The following is a 10,965-nucleotide window of genomic DNA, read 5'->3' as shown; positions in this document are numbered from 1 at the left end:
AACTCACTCACTCACTGACTGACTGACTCACTCACTCACTCAGTCACTCAGTCACTCACTGAATGAATGAATGAATGAATGAATGAATGAATTTATGAATGAATGAATCTTACAGCAGTAACATGTTCAGGATTTCTAGAGCTACACTTCCTTGAACCGGAGACTGAAGTGACAATGCTGATAGGCCTTGCTATATATTAAATGGGATAAGTCGTACACAGCCCATTGTGTGTCTTTTCCACTGGTTGTGCTAGAGTCACGTGGCTTTTGCCACTCAAAGAGGCGCTCGTAGAAACCGAGCAAATGATCTACATTAGACTTTGTGCATTTCTGATGATCTTGTACGATCACAAGTTACAGTGATGGCGTGCTTCATATAACAAAACTACTATGAAGTTATACTGCAAGTTTAATTGGCGTTAGATGTTGACAATGTCAGTATTTGTGAATAATTTGTTTTACATTTTTCCTGCTATGATAAGACACGATTTACTATTTCTTCCTGTCCTATATTCGCGTTTCTCCAAACCTCTTTGTTAGATGCTCTTAGGAAATTAGCAGCTGAAGTGTCTGACAGTTACAGCACTGCTATTGATTTAACTGTGTTTCTGTAAAGTACCTGTTTGGGATAGTGTCTTGTCCATGCACTTTCCTTAGCGTATAAAACTTCTTTATCAAGAGACGAAATGAAAGTGATGGACACAAACGCTAATTTACAACAGAATTTCTATTATTCGGTGACATGTTTTCAAAGGTGATACTATAGCGACAACTTTGCACTATAGTGACAACTGTGGAGCTAACAAGATAAAGTCGTCAGTTACATTTAAAACTGTCACAAATGCATGTTACACCTCAATTGCAGATTCTTTTTTTCTTCAGATGTGGCAGTACAAGGCTCGCTAATGCACAGGTGATCCACCTTTGATGCTTGCTCCGCTCGTTCCTGCTGCTCCATTTATGGAGCGCGAGTAAACGCCCAACTACAACTTATACACCACCACATTTATACAGTGGGACTGACATGTGAAAACATTTCTACATCCTATCCGTTCTTGAGTGCAGTACCTTCTTACGTGACTTTGGGACACTTCGGACGCATCGCTTCCTAATGCTACGCAAAAAAAAAAAAAAAGTTGCTTTTCCTTTTGTTCGCTTTTTTTGGGTGCTAAGGCACGAAAGACACTGATGAGAGAGAGAGAGAGAGTGGAGGAAGCAATAACCGCAGGTGGTTCTCGCCATCAATGCGGCATCTCTGCGCGGCCTTGCTTCGAGGTCCGTCGTCGTACTCACCGATCAGCGAAGTGCTCGGGCAAGCTGCAGTGACGGAGTCGGGGGCTAGCCTACTCGATGAAGCTTATTTACTTTCCCTTTCTTACTTAGCACGATGCACTGGCCGCTTACTTTGACGAGTGGAGATGTGGTATGGCAGCTTTAAATTCACCAGGTGCGTCAAAACTCGGCACGTATATGGCGACGGACGTTTATGGTCTCTCCTCGGCAAGGAGCGACACTTGCTGAAGAGTGGTCAGAGGCCCCAACTGTCGTATTCAGATCGCTCTTTTCTTTTTGTTCTTTGCTTTTAGTTCTTGATAAATATCGAGAGTATTCACACATCATCGAATTTGCGGCTTCTTTCGATACACACTTAGCCTCACAGGACAGTCTTCTTTTCTGTTTATACCCCTAGCAGATCGCAGTCACTTGTGAAGTGTTGTTGACACTTACCATGTTCACAGCAGATAGCGGGTGACCCTTGCCTGACCTTATATAGTCGATGAAGTGAGTGCATCTGTGTATAAAGCAGCAGTGCTGCTCGCGCTGAAAAACACGAAGAAGAAAAAATAATTATTATGTGCTACGTGTTTTCAGCTGCTCAGAGCACGAAGGGAGACAGGAAGCTTAAGTGGTCGCTGGGCTGGAAATAAATGGAACCATTTTCCTTACCAGTCTCTTTGAATTTATTGTTGGAATAAAGCTTTGTATGGGCTCTTCCATGCGTTTGGACAGTCCATACATTTTCCGTAGCAAACAATTGAATAAAGACATCCGAGGGTCAAACGCATGCGTGCGCCTGCACATAAACATACATACATACATACATACATACATACATACATACATACATACATACATACATACATACATACATACATACATACATACATACATACATACATACATACATACATACATACATACATACATACATACATACATACATACATACATACATACATACATACATACATACATACATACATACATACATACATACATACATACATACAATTTGGGTGCACGTTAAAGAACCCCAGGTGGTCGAAATTTCCGGAGCCCTCCACTACGGCGTCTCTCATAATCATATGGTGGTTTTGGGGCGGTAAACCCCACATATCAATCAATCAATCAATTACATACATACATACATATATACATACATACATACATACATACATACATACATACATACATACATACATACATACATACATACATACATACATACATACATACATACATACGTACATACATACATACATACAGGCATAAACACAAACACACACGCACACGCGCCGACGTACCTTAGTGAACAAGACCTCCAGATCTCTCCTGATAAATCGGTGCAAGTGTCGTAAGTATAATTGTTGGGGTTTACCGTCCCAAAACCACCATATGAAAGACGCCGTAGTGGAGGGCTCCAGAAATTTTGACCACCTGGGCTTCCTTAACGTGCGCCTAAATATGAATACACAGACCTCAAACATTTTAGCCTCAATCAAATATGTGGCCACCATGGCCGCGATTCGATCCCGCGATCTGCGGGTCAGCAGCCGAGTACTATAGCAGGCCGCTGGTCACCACTGGTTGCTGACCACCGGGACGGGTAGCACCGGGACGTGCAAAAGCAATGATGTCATATCATGTCGCCATCGATGAAAAAAAAAATGTCTGCTATGCCAGGACACGCCGTTTTTTGGGTCTCAACATCGATTAAGATATCTAGTGGAGTCCGCCCTGTTGTGGCTCTAATGAAGAGCCTATTGGCTATCTCACAACTTTTAAAAAATGCCTTGGAGAGATGACGCGAGGCACTTCAGTGCACATGATGATGCAAATATACATTACGCTCTTGCTGGTGCATATGTGGTGCAGCTTGTCGGTATTAAAAAACAGTTGGGATAGTTTGTATCCGTGAGCTTTTTTTCACGTACAAAACTTCTTTATTAACGTACGCAATGAAAGAGAGGGACACAAGCGTTAGTTTTCAACAAAATTTGTTTTTTCCGTGACATGTTTTTTACCGGTAACCTTACGTCTGCACAGTAGTATACGCAGAATCAAAAACGCCTAGGGCAGGCACTCAGAGTTTGCTTTGTATTGCCACGCTGCAAACCAACAGAGAAGGCCATCGCAATGGCTTACAATCATCGAACCACAATTCACAGTACTTCAGTATTGCTTAGAGCGCATACTAGGCACCTTGCTCACTCTCCACCCCAGCTCGCCTCGCTCGCAGAAGAACAGCCCAGTTGTAATGGAATATCTGTACTTTGGTAATAAAATATCGACTCACTAAGAGTGCCTCCCAACTAAATATACACACCTCCTGAAAGATCCCTCACCCCTCGTCGGTTCTTAGACAGAGCGAAGTTACGTCTGACAGTGCCAGAGATTCGTATATGAGTGCAGAGCACTCGTCTCCTGCTTTTCAGCAGCTATCTCTATATACTCATGCTGCACCGTAAGAATACAAATACCAAGTTAAACTTTACATGGAAGGCTCGCAAACTGTTGGAGGATCTGAAGGAACTGTGATATTCCTAGCCAAAGCCGAGAACGTTGTTTCGAATGTCCCAAAGGACATCATCGACAGCCGCGGAGATTGCGGCATTCCGTAGAATATGTCGAGAAACACCACTAAAATGAAATATATTTACTGAATCAAAATCAGGTCCTCAATGTCGTCGAACTGATGTCATGAGCTTGAAGCCCAGTAGGTCCCGGAAGTGATGCAATCGTATTATAGATTTATAGAAAAAAGGGCACGATGTAATTTTTCAGTCGTTACCGGGCCACATTGGCATCATAGGTAACGAGCATGCCTACGATGCCACTAATGCTCACGAAAAGGACGTAATGGAACCTATTCTATTGTCAAGAAGTGATGCCGAAGCAAAGATTAACACACTCGCGTACGAAAACCTATTAGGTGCGGAACACGTCCGACTTACCCTACACCCGCCTTCACGGCCTGTGTACTAGTAACTTTGACGCAATTTTTCATCTGGGCTACCCCGATCTGAGGTGACCGTTCTCTGCCGCATGTGACATGGGTTGTACTTTACGATCATCTTTTGTTTGCTGCATTGGAATGGCCGACAGTAATGCATGTGACCATTGCGGCAGTGACAAAACCATTTAACATAGTGTAAGCCATAGCCTTCAGTACAGAGACAGTTTCCCTCAGCAAAGCTTGGGCACCTTGACTAACAGCCGCTTTCTAAACAATCAATCTTGGAATAACGAAAGATCGAGCTTCACGCCAGAAAGTGGCGAAAGCGCCGTTGAAGTTTCTTTCAGTGACCCACCACGTTAAACAATGATGACACTCCTTAGCATGTGTGTTTCTACTTACCTCATACCTCTTTTTTCTTATGTTCTTTTCTTTTCCCTCTTCTCTAACTCTTTCACAGTGCAGGGTAGCAAACCGGTTATTTATTTTCAGGTCAACGTCACCGCCTTTTTACATTACATTTCTCTCTCTCACTCTCTTTCAAACGCTGACCAGTTGATACTTCCATCAAATTTTAACCTGCAGTCTCTGGATGCGTGCTTTCTGCATCTCTGAATGGATGAATACTGTGGCATTGCAATAATATGAGTTTATTAGATAGCTCTTGCGTTTTTTTTTTTGATGCAGGTGCATGGAGATGTGCCGAAACAATCTCATAAGGGCCGGACGTCGTCTTCTACAGCTCCTCCTGTTAGACGTCTCCGAGTTTTCTGGGATGCACATTGATGGCGCTTCGGTTTGCTTACATAGAAGACTCCGGAAATACGATTGCTTTTACTTAAAGTGGTGACCGGTCTTGAGTAGAACCTGCGCCAATGTAGCCTGATGGAGGCTGCTCTCGGCGGCTGTAAGACATCTCTGGCAGTCATCAATCTGACATAGACAGTGTTTGTGTCAATACGCCACGACTTCGCTGACAGCTGCAGCGCAGTGCGTCTGCGTAGCGTACACGTCGCTCGTCCTGTCAGCAAACAACTATAGTGCACGACCCCTTCTTATCAGCGCCAAAAAGCCTCAACTGTTGCAGTGCCACAGGAAGTTTATACATGCCCACGCAGGCCTCTCTTCTCCAGGCTCTCTTCGAAAGATGGACGTTGTCGAGACGTTCTTATCTCGCCGTATCTCGAGTCGGATGCTTCCGGAGAGTTCCTTAAGCACACGCGCACGAGGCAATCACTGCGCAGGAGGCATTGGCCGACAGCGCGTTTCAGTGGCGTGTATTCCAGTGGCTTTAGTGGATCTCCTGTAAATATATACTTTATATACTGGCTCTTTTCCGCATTGGCATCAACTCCTTCCTATCTGGCTGTTTGTGTTTACTCTGGAACACACATAATCTGTCCGTCAAAAGGCAATCGGTGGTAAGGCTCACGTAAACGCGCGCTTCTTAAACACGCGAAAGCGTACGTTTAGCTAAACGAGGGTGGATTGTTTTTTTGACGCTGCACGCGGGGATGGCGAGTACATCTGAAGATACCGCCGGGCTTTTTGATGCTTCCCGTCGTGTGTTTGTGTATATATACAAACACAGCGCGCGGCTTCTGCTCAGTTTCTCGCGCGGGATGTGGTTCGCGTGCGGGCCTTCACCGCTGCGGGCGAGGCGGCCCGCCAACGAGCCTCGCACGCGCCCAGATGCAAACAGTTTGCGATTTATGGAAGCCCACGCATAAATGTTTTGCTCGCCCCGGCGCCTGATTTACGGTCAGTGGCCGCAGCCGATGAAAAGGGGGGCCTACTCAGAATGGCACTTCTATTCCCTGCGGCTGCCCTGGAACTCGTCAATGCCCAATGAAAACCACGACAAATCTTCCTAGACGTATTGCCCCTTTTACCTCGAAATGCTCCGTGCTTGAATAGTAGCTCCGTATTTTTCATTTTTTTATGCCTCTTGAAGGGTAGATTTAGTGTACAGTAAGGGCAGTAGCGACTAGATCAACCCAAAGCTCTTGCATGGCAACTCAATTCACGAATCGATGTACACTTAAGTAAAGAAAGCAATATGCATTGCGTATTCGGGCTACTGTGAAATCTTTCCAGATAGAGGAAGGTAAAGAGAGGAAAGAGGTCAGTGGTAGTGAATGTATGGGTCCCGCACTGTGCGATAGGTGGCAGAGGGTGAGATGTTGAAGGAGAAGAACGATTGCAAAGCACTAGAAATGATCATAAGCTCTGCATCCTCTCACAATATCGCGATACCCAATAATTATAAAGAATCACACTTGAGATTTTGGTCCAACTCGAGCTAACGGATGACTGGAGACAGTAGACTGATGAGAACTGACAGACAGTGATCTCAAGAACAGTGTAGGGAATGTTATTTAAAGTAACTGCAATTTAAACGTGAAGAAAGGAGAGTAGACGAAAAGGTATACATCTTGGCGCCGGCAGAGACCGATTGATTGATTGATTTGTGGGGTTTAACGTCCCAAAACCACCGTATGATTAACCGGCAGAGACCGATCGGTCAGCTGTCAGCTTGTGACGAGATCACTTGCTACCTGATGCAAACAGGCAAAAAAGAAATGAAAGCGTAACACACTCTCCATAATGGCTATAGTTGCGGCGCTGACTGACGCTCCCACGTTTGAATGCACATATATACCCTACAAAGGGAACAGGGGGCGACCACCGCCGTATAGCTCAGTGCTAGAAGAACATCGTACACATTATCCAAAGGTCGCAGGTATGATCACTGCCGCCGGCAGCAAGTTATCTTATCAACTTCTTCTCTTTCTTCTCATTTACATTACAAGAACCTTTATTGACGTCCCCTATACTTTCCTTGGCACGATTTTTTGTTAGTTCTGATTAGTATTGTGTCTGACGACGAAAAAGAGCACTTAAACTTACCCCCCCCCTTTTTTTTCTGAATTAAGTAGGCATTATTCAAGTTAACTGGAGTTTGGTCGGCTCGGTACTGCGAGATACAACGAAAGAGAAAGTCATGATCACAAGAACAGTGGTGCGACTATTGTAGTAGTTTGAAAATTAAATCACATATACAAAACCAGCAGGCATCGGCTGCTCGCATCCACAATAATAATTATTGATTTCGCGCATAGGACACCCAGAGCACTGCTATGCGGCATATGAACGCTCCTTTACACAGTATTTTACTTTTTTATATTTAGAATGAAGACACTTGTGTATCTCGTCACAGGAAGAAATATTCTGTAAGCAATATTGCGAGCCACTCTGTATTTTTTTTTTTATAGTGAAACGCGCTAGCGAAGATTCGACGAAGAGGAGGAAGAGACTCGACTGGCTCGCGAGCGACGCTGTGGATCCTTCGCTGAGCTACGTTCGCCTCCGCAAATGAACATGCAAACCCAAGCTCTTTTGTGGTTCATGACGGCGTCCTTTACAAGAAGAATTATTCCGGACAAGGCGCCCATCTGCTTCTAGTTGTTCCACGCATTTTACGGGCTCACGTCTTTCGGTCCTTACACGACGACGCAACCTGCGGCCACATGGGCTTCGCCAGAACGCTTCAACGAATCCAGCAAAGGTTCTATTGGCCCAAGATGCGACACGACACGGAAAAATACGTTGCTGGATGCGAACAATGCCAACGACACAAACGTCCCACGGCTACGCCGCCAGGACTTCTCCATCCTGTTCCACCTCCTAACTCTCCCTTCGAGACTGTTGGGTGTCGATCTGCTCGGTCCATTTCCACGATCGAGCATTAACAATCGATGGTCGTCGTCTGTGTTGACCACCTAACGCGCTACGCAGAAACTGCTGCAATACCTGCTGCAACGGCCATGCACGTGTCGCAGTTTATGCTTCGCTGTATAATTCTCCGCCATGGTCCTCCACGCGTTGTCATTAGCGACCACGGACGTCAGTTCGTTGCCGACGTCGTTGAAGTGATCCTGCGTCTGTCTGCCTGCCATTTCCGCCATGCCACACCATATCACCCGCAGACCAATGGTCTCGTAGAGCGCACGAACCGGACTCTCACGAACATGCTGTCTATTTATGTCGATTCTAAGCACAAAAACTGGGACGAAGTGCTACCTTACATCACGTACGCGTACAATACCGCGAAGCATGAGACTACAGGTTACTCTCCATTTTACCTGCTGTACGCTTGCTCCCCACGATTTTGTCTCGACACTATACTACCTCTTACACTAGACGTGGAAACCTCGACACCCGAGACGCTCTGCCGCGCAGAAGAAGCCCGTCGCATCGCACACCTCCGAACCTTGGTATCCCAGCAGCGTTCTAAGAAACGTTACGACGCCTGCCATCGCTCCGTATCTTATAGTAAGGGTGATCTTGTGTGGTTATGGACACCAGTCCGCAATCGTGGTTTGTGCCAGAAGTTTTTGGCTCACTATTCCAATCCATTCGTCATTCTTGACCGCCTCAGCGACATCACGTACGTAATCTCGAGCGTCACAAGAAATGGTCGCCGCTCTAGCAAAACACAACTGACACACGTTGCGCGCCTTAAACCGTGCCACCATCAACCATCTGAGTGACTCGCCCAGAGGGCATCGTCTGCGAACCGGGAAGTGAAACGCGCTAGCGAAGATTCGACGAAGAGGAGGAAGAGACTCGACTGGCTCGCGAGCGACGCTGTGGATCCTTGGCCGAGCTACACCTCTGCGTTACCCATCTTGTAAATAAACGCGTTCAATCGTCACAATATTTTTACGTTACAGGCGTCTGAAACTAACTTCAGCTTGTGAGCCACAAATACAAAATTAATTCCCGAGAGGGCGCGGAAAATAAAGGAAGTAAAGTACATGACGGGGGAGGGAGGGGGAGAGAAGCGATATTGAAAAAAATGTGATTCAGCTTTGCCATCTGACAGAAAGCTTTTCGCCTATCTCATAGGCTAGTTCATATCTGAAGGAGATTGGCCGTCGGGGTTCGAGAAGCGCGTCAATGGTGAGTTCGGTAATAAAAAACTTCAATTTCACTTTCTTTATTTCAGACGTATAAACACAGTTCACAGTGTGAAATAGGTCCATGCGGTAAGGCAAAAGCAGACTCTTATGCCTCCTGATGATGCCTTTACGCCGGACTTGCATGTCTGACAGCAGGAGAGAAACCTGTGAGATATGTTAGTTATAGTACGGGATTACACTATGCTCTTTACACAGTATGCAAACAAGAATGAAAATGAAAATAAACAATTTGACAAGGAAAAAGTTCATACAAACTGCAATAGTAACGGTAACAGTCTCTGCACATGACGTTCATGCAATATAAAGCGCAACCTAATCATCAGAACTGAGTGATACATCATTGAAGATTAAAAAAAAAGGTAGGAGAAGAAATGAGAAGTGAATTTACGGGCTCCTTATGCGAGAAATACATCAGTTGTCATTGGCAAATTCTATTGAGGAATATGGTAATCTACAGGTAATCTACAGTTTTGTTTGTTAGTCCTTGGTCATGATGCTGGCAATGATGTAGTGCGTACATCATATTCCACTTGTCTGGTTAAATATTTGTTGGAAAAGGTGGTATAATCGTGTTGACCATATATGATCTGGACGCCGATTGTGAATTATAAAGAGTTTGTTCCACGACTGTGTTTCAACTCTACAGGTGACCTCAAGGGGTGCCTCGCGAAAAATGGCCAGTCTTGTCCTGGTAGCTTATCCGAACATCAGCGTTATTAATTACAATATGCCACAAAAGGTTGTCTGTACCATTTAGCAGATTCACAAAAAATATTATTCGTGAAGCAGATGGCTGCTAACAAAAGGTTTGCAGACCACGTGCTTGAGACCTCTGATAAATTGGATTCGTTCACTGAATAGGGCGTTGCACACTTCTCGACGTCTATTAGATGTGCGAGACGTTACATGTTCCAATACTTGTCACACCAGCGAAAGAGCGATGTCGGCAGTAGAGACAAAAAAAAAAAAGAAAGCGCGACTTTACCAACATCGATGAAAACTATTTCTTTTCATATTGTCCTTGACAAAACTTCAGTCTCGTTGAGGCGTGTTTGTAACATGTTCTCGCGTCGTAACACAAGAGATAAAAACTGCATAAGAAACACGTTGTTTTGGTTTTTCTAAGATTCGATGAGGCGAGGTTGTTTTGAAGATTGTGACACACTTATTCGTCATTCTGAAACTTTTAAATATTTTTTTCATTTAAAGTGTTTTAAGTAACGACTGTATGTGTTCATTACTCTAGGATTCTCACGTGTCCAATTTGTATCCAGCCCAACGGTATTGTGTTTTATGAAGGAGAGACGTCCCAGGCGTTGTATTTATGCCGCGATGACGTCACGCTTTCTCTTCGACTGACAGTTTCCAAACTTAGACTGTGTATATATTTGTGCGCTCTTTATTTTTCTTTTTTCCACCATTGATATCTCCTTGTACTTGCTTATACCGACTCTGACATAAACAACCCAAGCGAAGTCTGCGGTACTTCTTCAACGGGGAGCTTGCCACATGGTGATGTGATTAACGAGGGGCTGCGCCACAGGGTGGTGATCGAACTTTACTTTCATCGAGCAGCAACAGCGTGAAGTTATTCTTTGCCAGCACTCCCCGCTAAGCGTGCGAAGCCTGCATACATCCATAAGGGAAGCTGTGAGAGGTGATGGCTTTTTGACACGTGCCCTTAGCGAAACATTGTCTTAAGAGAGAGAGAGAGAGAGAGAAAGAAAGAGAAAGAGCTCGTTC

This window comes from Rhipicephalus microplus, chromosome 5 (genome assembly GCF_043290135.1).
Source record: "Rhipicephalus microplus isolate Deutch F79 chromosome 5, USDA_Rmic, whole genome shotgun sequence".
Classification (NCBI taxonomy): domain Eukaryota; kingdom Metazoa; phylum Arthropoda; class Arachnida; order Ixodida; family Ixodidae; genus Rhipicephalus; species Rhipicephalus microplus.
The sequence above is the reverse complement of the archived record's forward strand: the minus strand, read 5'-3'. Positions refer to the sequence as shown.